Consider the following 16,484-nt stretch of genomic DNA (forward strand, 5'->3'; position numbering starts at 1 on the left):
CATTGATCCGGCACAGGAAGGTCGGCGAGCGACGGGAAAGAAAAAAGAAGGGCTGGAAATGTAAGCAAATACGTCTTTCGAAAGGATAGCAGCATACCTGTATAGGCTCTTCTCGTGGCCCCTGCAGCCCTTGCTTCGTCGCGCACGTCGCAGCTACTTTCTCCACCGTCTTTTAAGCATTCGCTATGCAAAAAGTAGTCACGAGTCGTTACTCCCCGTGGACTTTCCCGGACCTTCCTTGCGTCGATATATATATATATTTACACATACGTATGTATACGTGCACGTGAATCCAGCCGGTTCACTTTTGTACGAAATCGGGGTCGTTTAATAGAGGGTAGTATATATCGCGAATCGCTCGATATCGATTTCATTGAAGTAGATAAAATTAAACTTGAAATTGGACATTTCATTGTTGTTCCCATTATAGAATGAAAACCTTTGGTTTTTCCTAGCATTTTCTTCATATTGAAAATATATTATTTTAAAAAGAAGTTGTACATACCCTTATTTTCTAACGAGACATTTTTTTAATCAGCTTCTACATTTCACTTTCGTAGCATCATATTCCCGTAGCCATACGAAAGTATTATACTTCGAAGTACTAGTATAATACGAGGTATTGATATCGAATTTAATATGTTTCGAGCTAATTGATTAACACGTAAATGCTCGCTTTTTGTAGTCGCTCTATCTCGAATAGAAAGATCGAGTTAATTACATTTGTAATTTCATTATATTCGTCATAAGTTTGATAAATGTAAATTATATGCAAGTTATTCTTAATTCTCTATCGTTGGTATTTCTCTCTTGATACCGGCGGTACTATTTGTCTGGTTTACAGCAAATGGATAACCAGAAAATTTCCATCTTTCTCGTTTATGTCGTATCTGAAACATCACTGAGAATCGCAAGTGCTCGTTCAGTTTCACGGCGAGGGGAGCTTAATCGCACGCTACTATCAAGGCGAGAGCATCGTCGGAGTGAGTCTCGTTTACAGAACCGACTATGGAACATTAGTAAATTATCAGGACGCTGTTCGGTCGGCTTCCGTTTTGCACTTGGCCAAGGTCTTCGTGTCGCCCTGCTTTACTACACGATACATTTTCCACGATGTCAGCATAAATCCAGAAATATGGTAGCTGCCATGCTACAAACAGCACAATACCGCATACACTAGCTAAATTCTACAAGCGAGTCGTTCTCCCCGATGTGTATACATTTTATCTCTTGCTAAATGGTTCTGGTTTCTCTGTTGCGCTTCCATCCGTCTTGCCCGGAAGGAATCTCACTCCCATGGCCCTTTCTTTACTGAGCAAACAGCAAAAAAGCGATTCAACGGCCATTGCGCCGTGTCTTTTTAAATAACAGTGCGACTACGTTTAGTCCCTTCTTTTTTACATCGAGATTAACCTAATCTAATTTTTCTCACTTTAATAATTTTCGAATAATTCCGAATTACTCTTTACTAACCGAAGGAGAATGTCAATCTTATCTACTATCCATCTCGATTTACAAAACGTCATCGGAAATGACGTGTGCTTTAACGCTTTAACCGTAGAAAACGTAGTCGGATAAATACTTTACGGTGTTCCACCGTGAAACGCGCACACTTGATATGGCGGGAAAAAAAAGGAGAAATGATTAAATTAGTGGGAATCGTACGATAACGAATCATTGGTGAAAAAAGTGGCGGTGTGATAGGTAGAGCGAACATTGGTTCGCGTTATCGGTTATCTATCGGTGGAACGTCTTCGAAATGGGACGCGGAGCACAAAACAACATCAATTAGAGCAACGGAGCGATGTTGATTGTTCTGACTCGGTGAGGGGTTGGGGCAGGCGGCAGAGCGACGCAAAAACCCTTTAATTAATTCCGCTCACGGTACGCAAGAAATAACGCTCCGGGTTACACTGATATTACTAACTTTCCGCTGTGTAGCCGGCGAGTCCGAGTGCGAGCGTTTTATACGCGCCATAAAGAGTCACTCTACAATGAAAGAAGTATCCCAGCGCGAAACATTTGGTCACCGAGTTATTACGCTCGTGGAATTTTCGAACTTTACGATCGAGTCGCTGGAGAAATTTTTCAGCGACTGGATCGAGCGTGTGGGAAAAGGGGGCGAAGAGCAGCAACTAACCAGTCTGGCACGTTCACGGGCTCGTGGTTGATCACGCGTCCATCAAAACGCTGCTGGTTCGCGGCTAGAATATTCAAGCTTGAAATAACGAGCCTTTCGCCGAGAACATTAACTTTTCTTCAAGATGTTCGCGCAGTCCATGAGAATGAGCGGCGCCGTCGCGCTTTAGCTCGATTGCAAAATGAACGCGGCATAAAATTCCACGCTAATAAATCATTTATTAAATTGGCCTACACTTCTAGCAACTATAATACCTACTCCTTGTTCGGCTAGTCGATCCTACATTGTTTATTACAAGCCTTGCGACAATGTTGGTTAGTTTAAAAATTGAGAAATGTTGCCTCGCGTACCGAGTGGTTCGCGAATGTTACGAAGAAGCCTTGTGAAGCGATAAACTGTCTTTGTCTTTTGTGAACAAAAGCAGTTGGCTCGTTTCGGACGGACATATCTTCAGGATAGAAACGGAAAAAGCTTACACGGCGTATCTGCGCGCTGCGCTGTTGGCATCTTGAAGAGAATGAAAGAGAGAGAGAGAGAGAGAGAGTATTGTCGTCCGTTTGCGTCGCAGATTGCACAGGATCGTAAGTAAACGCAAAGCGATCTTGTTGCTGTAATTAACCGTTTCTCAGCGACCGTTACGACGACGAAAGGACTCGTTGGCGTAAAAGAAGCTTGGCGAGGAAGCTTTCCTCTCGCTGTGTCGCTTCTGCCATAACTAACCGGTCGACGTTGCTGGCTTTTCCCGGAGAATCCAGATGCTCCAGCGAACAGGCAACGTGACAGACAATGCACCGCTTATGCCGGAAAGGTCAATTCCCTGTGAGCTTTTCTAATCACGGCGACGCGCGGAAAGCTCCCGAGCGATCGTTCTTTAAAAGTTCCATCGAGAAACACGCCTGCTCGTATCCCGTTTCTTCTCGAAGGAACAGCCGGGTCGACGGCTATTTTTCGGACGCCGAGCGACGAATTTGTCGGCCGGTAATTTCCAAAGAGTCGTGACGCTAAATCTTTACGGCTCGCTCGGCGCTGCTATCTTCGCTAGTAGATTTATAAGATCGAACTTTCGAAGAGCTATGGAATTTCCTCTCTTCCTTATCGTCCTCTTTAACTTTCAATATCTCTTTGGTAATCGGCGCGACACGACCTGCTGGTAGCGTATCGCGACGAAAACTTGAATCTCGATATCTTGGAAAAATACGGCTTTAACGTTGATAATTGCTGAAATATTGCGTGCGTGAACCGCAGGATGAAATCGATGGACAGAAGAATTCCTTCGGAGCGTGCTCGAGCCGAAGCAACATCGAAAACCGGCAAGCACATAACGACCTCAATTACCGGGTAATGTTACAACATTTACGCTGTGGAAGCTCTCGGTTACGCTGTCTCTGAAAGCTCTGTCCGTCCTGTGATCGTTGTTTCTCATAAGGTTCGTGGTAAAAGACTCCTTTTGCATCACGCTTCGTTGCCACGAGGTACTTAATTAAAAAAAGGAAGGAAAAACTCTTTTACCCGGACCAGAGGTATAGCTATACGCTAAATTAAACACGATATCTCTCGTTAGTTACTAGCACCCTCAATTTACGAAATTTACTTGTCACTTTTACAAATTTATTATTACTTAAACTAACTCTAACGTTTCATTCAGGCAATTCTTAAATTGAGATGCGCCGTAGCTTGAAAACTTCCACACTGATTTCACTCGTACACGCATGATCGAAAGGAAGGCCACTTAAGTTTCGTTGCGAATCATCTGAGAATTCGCAAAGAGACCGATATTTGCGGCTCGTTCACGACCACTTAGTACACAGAGGATCGTACGAAATGCTTGCCGATAGTCTTGACAACGTTCGCGCGCGCTCGTTTTCCACACGAGTATGTGTTTCAAACGGATTACGCACTAGAAAGGCTCGTCAGGATTTTTACTCTGTAAAGTTTCTCTGATATTTCGCTTCTTTCTTTGCGCCCTCATTAGCCTTACCTCCGCTCTGAGGATGGTACAAACGCGTATGTGTACTTTTCATCGAATCTTCCGTGCAAAAGGTTTTTCTGCCAGTAAATTTAGGACAGGGAATGTAGGTTGTATCGTACGGATAAATTATACTGTAATATCTACGCGATAGAATTTAGAAAATAAAAAGATTTAAGGGAAAGAGGAAAAGGAAGGATAAAAATTTCCCTGAAAACATATTTGCCAATTACAAAATTCATAAAAGAGGTCGTGAATTATCAAAGCGAAATTAAGTATCGTAGTGCTATGCAATAAAAGATACTATACAGATACTATAATAAATATAATAAAATACTATACAAATATATACAAGTACTATATAAAATACTATACAAATAAAATACACTATAATAAAAGATACTATAGTGTCAAAGTACTATACAACTTAATTCTTCATTCTCTGTCAATCGTTGAATGGTTGCCGGAATGCATTGCGATAAATCACCAAAACAGAAAAGTAATTAAATTCTGTCGTGCTATAATTTGGAATTTCGACGAATCGAATCGGTAGAGATTTTTTCCCCCGGTGAACAATGGGAACAGTAGGCGTCGTATTTAATTGCATTATCGCGCTGTACTTTATATCCAGCGGGAGGAAGTAATGATCGTACCGTGACCCGCGACGACGAGGTGTGCAGAGAAGGAAAATCAATCGGGCCGCGTTTCTCGTTTTACAAACAAAGCTCTACTAATTGGACAATTTGATTTAATGGAGTCACGTTTACGCGCGCATGTTCCCGCTATAAATTATGCCGTCGCGTTTAATTGCCGGTTCCGGTTTTTCTAACGACGCTCGACGACGAACCGTGATGTCGCTCAAGATAGCGGCGTCCCGTTGAAACGCCTCTCCGTTTTACTTATTTATCGCCGTCGCCAATGCTATATAAATAACGCATTCGCCACTGGTCGTATTTCACGCGACCTTTCGTTCACGCCGATTGGATTGAAACGAACAAACAGAATGTGTAACTGAATGCACAGTCTCGAACTGTGGAAAATGTAATACGTAACGTATTTCACGCTCTCCTATTATTACGCTTCCAAATTGTTATTCAATTATCGTGTTTAAAATTTTTCAAGCGTAGAATTTCCCTCTTTTCGATGCTGATAATTATAGAGACATTGATCGAACAGTTATTGAACGCGTTAAATAATTCATCGATTCGTTTCCAACTGAGAATGGCTGCGTTCCGAGGCAAGACAGACGTTTTCTTACGCCAAATTATTCTGCGTCGCAATCACACTGACGCTTTCGTTGCCATCGACGTTGGCCTGTAACGACAACGTGTAAATATCGTTTTAATAACGAGTAGTTGAAGTACACGATTGTTCCAAGTCCGCCGCTTCCCGTTAACGACGTAAACGGTTGAAGTGGCACGTACTGAAAATTTTGCCGGCACTTTCGCGTCGTCTTATCCTCGGAAATAAAAGAAAACGTTCGTTGCCTTGTGATAAAACACGTTTTCTACTTGCTCCTTATTGAATTTGCAACCGCGTCGCGAAAACGTGTTACATTTGGAAGGCACTAAGATAGTCGCGACTCGTGTAGTCGGTTAACGTTATCTTCTCCGCGTGAAAGTCTCGTATAAGGATGATGTACGACTTCGCGAGACGGTTCTTCGTTTCATGGAGAGGATAGGAGACAGAGAATAGATAAGGATTTAAGGGAATTAAGTTTTAATTGCGATGCAAAACGCGTGGTCATTTTATCGCGATTTGGTCGAGTTGATTCGAGATCTGGATATGAACCGAACGGGGCAAGAACCAAGCAACGAAAGAAACCGACGTGGCGTGGATCTTGAGATCTTTTCTCGAAAACCGTCCGAAACAGTCGGTCGGTGTAGTAGGAAGAACGCGGACTTGCACGATGGAGTGCGGAAGAGAGAGCGACGAAGAGAAGTAGAGAGCGCGCGCATGACCGCGCGACGACATAAATCCTGAGCTTTTAAACGGATTTATGAGCCAGAAAGGGGAATGGAGGCAGGACAAAGAAAAGAAAAGAGGAAAAGAGAAAAGAAACAAGGCAAGAGGGTTGAACGGAGAGAATGGAGAGGGTGAAGAAGAGAAAAGGAGTAAGAAGAGAGAGACTGAAGTGGCGAGGATTTTTGCGATGGACCGTTGTCTTCGTACGATGTCTCGACAGACTGGTCGAGCGTGACATCAACGCCGCGTATCTTATTAAACTCCGAAACGTTTCGCCTGGCGTTTTAGCGCAGCTGACACGTAACTATGTCAACTGGAACCTTAAACGAGATTCGATATACTGCACGTTCATAGATAGAGGACAAACAGGTGCACGTACGTACGAAGGACGCGGACTGGTATACAAGACACGGTTGGAAGGCTGCAGGCACAGCTTTAACAGCTGGATTACACGAGCTGAGCCAATGATTAATCAAACACTCTGATGTGCAACGTAGTAACAATGCACGGCTGGCCGCTCAGGTGCCATTAGACGTAGGGGTTGCGGTCTCACGGTTAACCTGTGATTAACCATGTATCCGTATAAACACAGACCTGCTGGCCATGGACCAACTTCAAGATGATTCTGGGATCGAACCTCCGACTTATTAAAGGGGAAGATCCTTTCTACCGTTGAAACGTTTCATTATGGTTGAGATTCATTGCTGATCTAGGATTATAAATTAAAGAGAAATTTGCTTTCGGTAAACACGAATTCTTCGTCAAGTTCCTTGACCAAAGTACATGTACAATAAAAGCAAAACGTCAGGAATGCAGGTTTGTCGCTGTTATTTTTGTACAGTTCTTCGATACTTCTTCAAATTTCATTGATATTCCAAATTATGAACCTGACGAACGGTTCGCTGACACTACATTTCGTTATCTTTGAAATCTCATCGATTTACGCGCGTTAGCGATAAACTCGGCGTTATTTAGTATTCCTGCGGGGTTGGCTGATTTTTAGATGGTATGTCTTAGAGTGACTGGAAGCTTGAATGGAACGGTGGTTTCGAGAGTTTAGAAGTAGATCGAAGTTTGGAGAACTGTGCGAATGTATGCGTTTAAAAGCGAATGAAAGATGCGCGTCAAGTTTACGAACTGCGACTAACTGCACAATGGACTTTAATGTATCAAAGTGTCGTGGAACACTGAAAAATGTCTTTTAAAGTCTTGAGGGAATAAAATCGAAAAGTATTTAGTATTTTACTTGATTTTATAGACACGAAACGCCGCTTGCATTCTGCATTTTGTCGCATCGTGAGTGTATCTCCAAAAAATTGCTAAAAAAAGCCTAATAATCTACATGAATGATATATACGATCGAAATTAAACGACACAGTAGAAAAATTTGTAATTAATTTAGATATACGTCCGTGTGGGTAAACTTTCTTGAATTTCGTTGGCGCAACATTAGAATTAACGATAGTACATTGATAGGAGATCGCCGTTCGTTAATATCGTTATAATAACATCGTTACCGCCTGTTATTTACTTCTTCATTGTCTTTCATTCATGCTTTGTAAGCGAAACGCTTCGATTCCATTATAATATTATAACAACGCTTTAATTATTCACGTGATTCATTAACGACAGGGCAGCGTTAATGATCATTATGGAATAATGCATTAATCTATGAAACCTGTATCTTATTAAGAACAGGAGATTGCACCCTCGAATTACGTAATAAAATTAATTTATTTAAATTTCTGAATTCGTAATCCTATATGTATTAGCGTAATATTTCTTACCGAATGTTCAATTTGCCTTCCTTCTCGCGTACAAAAATTCCATAAAATTTCCTCTGTCGCAAGTTATAATTAAACTTTATTCCTACGTAAATTTTTAACGATGTTTAACATTTCATCGACGAACGCGTATACGTTATATCTCAATCGCGAAACTCTCGTTTCTCTACCTTCATTTTTCCAACACGTTTGGAAGTAGATCGTGAAGTGTTCATTCGAGGACCAACGCGAATCTTCGCTTATAGAATATTATTATAATCCGTGGAAAGGAAGGTAAGCACGATCGGCGGTGTAAATGCATGACGTGCGTGCACCGTTACCTTTGGCTCTTGGTCGGTTTAATAAACCACAGTTTCGCGTTAGTAGCGTCGTTTCGTTCATTGTCGGTGACGTTAGCCCGGATTGCCTTCGACATTCGGTTTACGGGGAAATTAGTATTCCGCATCGCGGCAACTGCAGGCCGGTGTACGGACGCATTACCCGATTCTATCTTCGACAGGAGTTTCGCGCACAATGACGAATGACGAGCGCACTCGCGTCGCTGCGAATTCGTTCACGACCGATTAACGTGTCTTCACCTCCGCCATGAAACATTACATCCAACGGGTCGCCTCGTCAGTAGGTAAATTTCTTCGTCTAGGCAAGTTCGTTAACGATGATCGGACAGAATTCAATAAAAACTCGTTAAAGCAACGAACAAGAATGCGGAATGGGCAGGAAGGTAAGATGTTCAGACGAGAAAAGATGAACTACCAAAAGCCTTCAGGAGACCTTACGAGAGAAAAGTACTGTTAACTCGCCAGCAAACAAGCTATGTTGTTATCGCCGATTACACCGGGGGAATATTTACCGAGATACGGCGAGAGTAGTCGAGCGTTTTTTATATCAGGGCCGTTCATTGCTTGGAAGTAATTCGTTCAGGCTTTATGAATTCCGCGGAAATTGAATAAGACAGGGAGCCGGTTGCTCGGCGATGAAAACCTCGATGTCCCAGTTTCTCGTGCGTATTATAACATTAATTTTTATTCTCGTTCTTATTTGCTAACCGTCAATCCTACGATATTCCATTATGAAAATTAGAGGATAGAAATTAGACGAGATGGATAGAGATGAAAGAAGAGAGGGAGGGAAAAATAATAAAATTTTATAGCGTAAAAGCATGCGAATGGTTCGAGCCGCTTTTATAGCGTTCCTAGCCGCAAAACTTGTGAATCAAATAAAATTGTGCGACTGACAAGTCGAGAGCGACGTTTGTTTTGCCAGACCGGGCTACTCGGCCGAATTTGCGAAACAGTATATAAAGGCGAAAGGAGATTTTGGGGATAGAAAGTCGTAAAAACAAAGGAGCACGCTGATCCCTTTTCTTCGTCGTCCCGTAAGAAAAGGTCGCCATAAATGTTTCTGCTAAGTTTCCTTCTTCAGCGAGGGAAAGTGAAAACGATTGTGGCGTCGTGACGCTTGCGTATACAAGCCTCCTCTATATTTCTCTGAACGGCGATTTATCTTCGGCTTTTTGCCGGTGTACACCGTACGACGAAGAAAAATGTATGTGAATACGTTGCAAAAGATACAAAGTAGTCCACCCACGATGTTAAACTAATCTTCGCGTCCAGAACCGTGTGATTTATGTCGTTGGCAATGTTTAGGACATACTGAAAGTCCAGCCGATGATAATCTCGACGCCACGCTGCAAATGTTCTTATTTATCTGCTGCGTCGAGAATGACTATTTTTCTTCGGTGCATCGTGCAACTTACTTACGACACGTTTAAGGGTGTTCGTTGCAAGTACCTTTGTAATTTGACGCTAAAGACTCTCATTAAAAGATCTCGTCTTGTGCGTTACGTAATATTGCTACTTTTATGTATGACTATCGTAAACACACTATCACATCGTCGTTAATCGCAGGCAAATTACTTATTAAAGTAATTCGCTCTTAATATTCTATAACACTTTACGCGTAATATTGACTAACCTCATTTACGGACGCTTTATCCTTTGCATTATTAATCGTATATCTCGTAGATAGAAAGAGGATAATCCCATTTGTCGAGAGATCTAGTCGGACGAGTTTCGACGAGAACTATTCGATCGACAGCGATTAAAAATTTTCATCATGCGAAAAGCGCCTCGCGAATGTCACGCTTATGGCTCGATTAATTCCCCGCAAACTGCAGGTGACTCGCGGCTAGTGCGGTAACAATGGCCGTGTTCATGGTCCATTCACGATTGTAACATCGGCACTGGCCTGACCGGCGCTATTTCCAGGACAAAAACAAGACAAATAGGCCAACTATCTAGAGCAGATAGACACTGAACGCTTTCTCCTGGTGTACGGCTCTGGGAATCAAGCACGAGTGGTTTGACCGTAAAAAGTATCCGCCTATTGGTTGCACGTGAACGTGGCCTGATTTTAGTCCCTTTTGAATTTTATCTGGTTGATCGAGAGGGCCAGTCGAACCACGAGTGCATTTTTTACATTGTCAGCCTGTAGAATGGACGATCCCTTAGTTGGAACATTTTCTAGCTACACAATTCGGAATTTTCAGTTCGCTGATTGAAAAGAAGTTCAATGGATAGCAGACATTTCCGTGGATGCGAAAGTAAAATAAAGTTTTAATTAACAGCCATGTAAATTCTAGATAGTTATTTCAACCAATTTTTTAAACGAACGAATCAATCGTATATCAATTCCAAAAGCAAATATTCGATAACTATTGTTAGGCGATCCTTTTCTAACAGTTGCCTGTATTTCGTATTTCTCTCGCTGTAAGATGACACGCGTATCGTATTTCGAAACCAATTAAATCATTCTGAACTATCCCGAACTCGTTTCTACGAACATTCCTACGAATTCTCGTAGCGTGCGCCGGCTTGACCAAACAAATGTTGAACGTAGCGTATCCTATCACGCAAATTAACTCACGAATTGCAAACGTGATTGATGAAGGTTTACTACCAGTGCCACGTCCCGATCAATGTCTAATTAATTATCGCCTGGTAATACGCGTTGCAAAGAAAGTTCATCGACTACGGTACCCATACTTGTTTCGCTTCAACGATCGAATTGTAATTCAATAAATCTTCGTTTTCTTTCCCTTAACGCGCAACCTGTTCTGATACGATTTTCCGTCTACAGGGAAGTCAGATTACACAGCGTAGCGTTGAGAAACTTTGAGAGATGCGGCGTGTCTGAGAGTAGGCAGAGCGGGCGTAGTTGATGGTCAAAGCTTGTATTAATTACAACTGTCAGAATTTTGAGTACACTGACTGGAACAGAAGCCAGTTACTGATACTGTTCCGAGTTTCGTTATACCCGGCCAGTGATTCTCAGTTTCAAGTAGACGAATCGTTTCACTCGAATGTGTTGCGCGGGATTCTTTCTTTGCTCGTCAATCAGTTTCGATAATAGTTCTGTCACGACTGTTCGGCGAACGAATCGGTTATTTACCTCGTTTCGCTAGTCTGTTTTTATTCTACGCGAAAATATCACGTAACACGATCAGTGGAAGGTAATAATTGTTTTAATCAATTCGTTTTATGCACAGTAAACAGGTCTCTTTTAGCTCGCTTATGTTGTATCCGAAACTAAAAATTTCCTGTAATTGAAATTTGTATCGTTTCGGACGTTCGTCGATTTTTTGTGGAAAGTTTACCGTACGATTTAACAGGAAAATCCAGATGAAGGTTTAAATAAAGGATAACAACCTGAACGCGAGAAAGCGATTAAATTTGCATTGTTTAAAAATGGTCCAACCGTAATCATCCGTCAAGCAAAGAACAAATGATATCGGTAATATTGGAGTTTACCTGGCAATATATTTTATTCGCTTTGACAAGTATTGCACAATTACTCTTTCAAAGGCAATTTTAAACGACTCTCCGGCAAAGCCTTTATTTTTCTGTACAGTAATAATATCTGCGATCGTATTCGTTAGAGAAAAGAGTTCAATATTTACAATTAAAGTTATAATTAATATATCGTAATTCCGCAGTCCCGTTGAAATAACATCGTTCGTTGCATACTTTAACGCGGAACGTTATATTTTTTTATCAAAACACAATAAAGCATCGGTTTATTGGTTCAGGATCGTTGTGCAATAAGAAGTAATAGCAAACTGAATTATACGCTAATTTACAAGCAACCAAATCTTGGATATAAGTATCAGTCATAGCCCATACTTTGGCCTCGATGCACGTCATGCGCCGAGACTGATGACTCGTTGGAGACTTTGAACATAATCAGAAACACCCAACCTAACCGTAGAGCCCCATTATTCGATGTCAGGCATCCATAATTGTGCCTGGTTAACCATCTCGTCCTAATGAGAAATCAAGCGTAGAAGAACGATGCTTAGACAGTTCAAAATTATCTCAGACTTATCTCACGACATGAATAATGTTGATATAAAATATCAAACAAAGACGAGCACTCTAATTATCGTGTGAAGTGCTGGCAATTATTCAAAATCGTTAGTGGACAATTTTGCGTTCTTGTAATCTGTTAAAATGCAAGTTCCACGATTTCGTAGTTGGCTACCTTGAGATTCGAGGGCTTCTGGATGGGCCAGGCCGTGTTCCAGCATCCTTTGGTCAATCAAGTCGCGACCCATTCCTTTGTGAGAACTCGTGATGGACCATTTGCTCAAGGATATTCCAAATGTAATTCTATGAACATCGAATTATCCAAATCGTGTCCCGTTGCCTTCGAGTATTTCTTTCCTAGTTTTATTTATCCCGTTGCTTTTTCTAACGTTTAGAGCAATTTTGAATATTTTCTCTGGCTCACGCTGCGCTTTATTTTCTTACGAATCTACTAGCACCTACTGCAATGCTAGAATTACTTACCACTCAGCACAACGCATCAAGAATTATTTCGCTTACAACATTCCGCAGCGTAGTCTGAAATGGTTCACGCTTAGAGTCTTGAGAACAATAAATATTTTCTTATACAGGGTTGGAAGCTGTGCTCTTGTAGCGGAGAGCGCATCAATCATGGAAAGCTCTCTAATATTAAGCAACCTAGGATAATCTATTATCCCGTCTGTTCCACATAATAAAGACTTCGTCGTGCTTTGTCTAGCTCCTCGCGCAAAATCCACCTCTGCTACTCTTCTAACGATTAACGACAGCCAATTTTATTTTCCTCAAAGATAATCCAATTATTCGAATAAATCGAAGTTGACCATATAGCTACGAGGAAGCACGCTTTTACTTTTTCCATGGATAGTGCCTGAGTCCTTGATCTACTAGCCTCGAAAAGTAGTCGAGATTATTCCATCGCTCTCCGTTCTGTCCCAAATAATTCACCCCGGTGTCAACCACCCTCGACGCGTTAAGCCGCATATCAACCAACTCAATAAGAAAGCATTTCAACAGGATTTAATATGACGTGTACTCTGTTATTGCCAGCGTTGTCTTCACTTTCTCTCCTTTCTCTTTTCTTTCGTTGTCGGACGACCGACTACTCTCGCGTCTTTCCATCCGACGTTCGATACAGAGCAGCACGCGTGTGTACGTGTAAGGTACGTTCGAATTTCGTAGCGCGTTCCTTGCTTCCTCGTTTCTTCGCACGAACGCCGGCAAATCCTGATATTTCAATATCTCCGCGTCCTTAGACTTGCCCACTGCAGACTTTGGATTTTAATAACATCGTGTTTCTCCCGGCCATTACTCTCACTCTCTTCCGCGTCCTTGCTTGCCTTGATTTTTATCTCTTCCGAGAATGCGCTCTAATTTGTAAACCTCTTCCAAGACCGACGGAGTAACTGCGTTTGTCGGTCGACCTTTTTACCATAATCTTCGTTGCTCGGTTAAAACGTACTGTCCAAAGCGGATGGCGAAGACGCGCACCGCGAAATCTGCCACAAAATAAAGTAAATATCCGAGGGAAGAGTCAGAAGGATTGAAGTCGCTTTTGTTCGTCGTTCATCGATGACGCCCGGGGGGCATCCACATAATCCTACGAAGTACAATTTCGTTGAACAGACGATAGATATTCCAGTTACGCTAGACAACCTTCGCTTCTCTTTCAGAACGTGCGTGCATTAATTTATTCGCATTTTGCAGCTTATCTCCGGTGACAAATGACGAATATCGAATAATCAAATAGTTGGTGCCGATACGCGAAATCATATTTCATCGACTCGATTTGGATATTTTGCTGGTGGCTACGCGAATGGTCCGCATATTTTAATGACACATATTTCCTGCAAGATACATCTGTGCCACGATACTGCGGAATATTTATCATCGAAAATCGATCAAGATTCACGGTTTGCGAAACCGCTACAATACGCGTGCTTCTCGCTTTGCACATCGCTGTTACTCGTAAAAATGCAAATACGAAGACGAAAAGCGTTGCCGCAATCGCGCGGATGAGCTTTTTGGGACAGAGCGAAGCCTCGATATCGGCAAACGCTAGAAGTAATTTACAATGCGGTCGATCAGTTCGTCAAAGTCATCGTAAATTATGACGTGGAATTCGCGCACATCGGCCGAACAGCGACGTTATTAAAGCGCTGAGCGGTCGACAAAAAGACCAACGCGAATACCATATAATTTCACGCTATGTCAGCGAGGCCGGTTCGCATTGTCGTTGGTCATCCGACCGTTTTACACATTTTGATTACGTCCCTACACCTGAAATACGTCGCGCGCGAATAGAATAGATCCAGGGAGCGCGTAAAATACGCATATTATCATCGGGCGCATTATTGAATTTCGCGCGAGATCGCGCTATATTTTATTAACCCTTTTACGATATTATAAATTTCGGGTTACTGTAACATTCGTCGAGTTCGATTTCATGGGCGAATTCGTCCGACGAAGGAATTATATCACAATGGAATAATTGCACGTCCGGTTAGACATAGGAATTTTCCATGATCCTGAATTTGTGGTTGTAGGAATTAGTATCCAATTAATATGCCCGTTAATTGAGATATACGTTTCGCTCTAATTACTCACCGTGATCTATACTTCGATTGGCTAATTGACCAGGACATGACTGATTATAATTGGCTGTCTGGCACAGCATTCCAGATTCCATCCCTGACACGCTTTCCCCTATAATTATTAACGATTCGTCATTCGGTACACCGACATTTTATTCGTCAGCTTATAAAAGAGCTAGGATCTTCGAATCCATTCTAAATAGAATTTAAATTTCCGCTGGCCCATTCGTCTTTCAGACTCGCCAAGAATTTGTGGTCCTCGTTCGTGTCCATATGGCGTGGAACCAGGCTGTTTCAACGCCTTACAAATCGCATTTCAGATAAAAGTTAGAAGCAATCCAACTTAGAACGAAATGCAGGAGGCGCGAGTCGAGGGACTGGCACGGATTTCGGTGTACGTATCTCGTAACCGCGAAAAGCAGAGTTCCCTTTTCTACACCGACTTTCCTCTCGTCCGGTCAATCGCTGATTTATGTATCGCGCATAAACCATTTACAATGTCGTATCTTACAAATAAATCAGTGCCAGCTGTTGCGAAGCAAGTTAAACGTGGAGCGATAAATATGAGATTTAACGCGCTATCGTTCATCGGACAAACGCTTTCACCCGTGGACGCTGCTTTCGTTACTTCATATTTTTGGAAATCTTCGATCTTTTCAATGGTTTGGAAAACAATTCGTCGATTATAAATAAAACTCGCTGATTGCATTGTAACGCGTTCTCTTTCAAACGCTCCTTGCTTTTGCGAAAATTCGAGGAAACATTGACTTGCAAATATACAGGGTGGTTGGTAACTGGTGATACAAGCGGAAAGGGGGCGATTCTACGCGAAGAAAGAAGTCGAAAATATGGAATAAAAATTTTTCGTTTGAGGCTTTGTTTTCGAGAAAATCTCGAAATTTTCGCTCGGTACGTGTGCGGTACGTTATAACGGATCTCATTGTAGATCGCTGTCTCGATGGAAAAATTAAAAAAAAAAATTTTTATTCTATATTTTCGACTTCTTTTTTCGCATAGAATCACCCCCTTTCCGTCTGTACCACCAGTTACCAATCACCCTGTATATATAAACCCTCGACGTTTTCGAATAGTATTGTACGAGATCATCAAATCATTAAGATTCTCGATATCGCGAACCCTTTAATGTCGTATGTCGCGAAACAGACTTTCGACAAACGACATGAATAATCCAGGTACGATAGAACTGGACAGAGGCGCCAGCATTTCAAGCAAACCAACTGCGGACCTTCACGGACACGTAGAACGTGACGCATAGGGCACTGGACCCAAGGGAACAGGTACAGATAACCCCATACACGTGGGACACGATACAGAGTTCTCAGATTCACGTAGAATTCAACGCAAACAATCCGGAATCCGACGAATACAAATTCGACAAATACACTTTCGTATTCGTGGGATTTTTATTTGTACATTTTGATCAAATTTATACGATTTACAGAATCCTGTTGCAGGTCGAATGCCATTGAATGCACTTTTGATCATCAAAGCGGTAATTTTAACGCGTGCAATCGACACAATTCGATATCCATTATGCTAGAAATTACACAGGCGTAATCTGGTCGATCGGTCAATCGCGTAAATGAGATTCAGAAACAGCAGAGAAAGGAACAATGACAAATTGACCTGTGTTTCGTGGTTTTTACTTTATCG

General features: G+C 41.9%; 1 protein-coding gene across 1 annotated transcript in view; it reads left to right on the forward strand.

Annotated features, from left to right (window-relative positions):
• LOC117210227 overlaps window positions 1–16,484 on the forward strand; it is a 61,194-nt gene that overhangs the window by 25,040 nt on the left and 19,670 nt on the right. The gene's annotated exons all lie outside the window — the stretch shown is intronic.

The sequence above is a fragment of the Bombus bifarius genome, unplaced genomic scaffold, assembly GCF_011952205.1.
Source record: "Bombus bifarius isolate JDL3187 unplaced genomic scaffold, Bbif_JDL3187 scf7180000008199, whole genome shotgun sequence".
Lineage (NCBI taxonomy): Eukaryota > Metazoa > Arthropoda > Insecta > Hymenoptera > Apidae > Bombus > Bombus bifarius.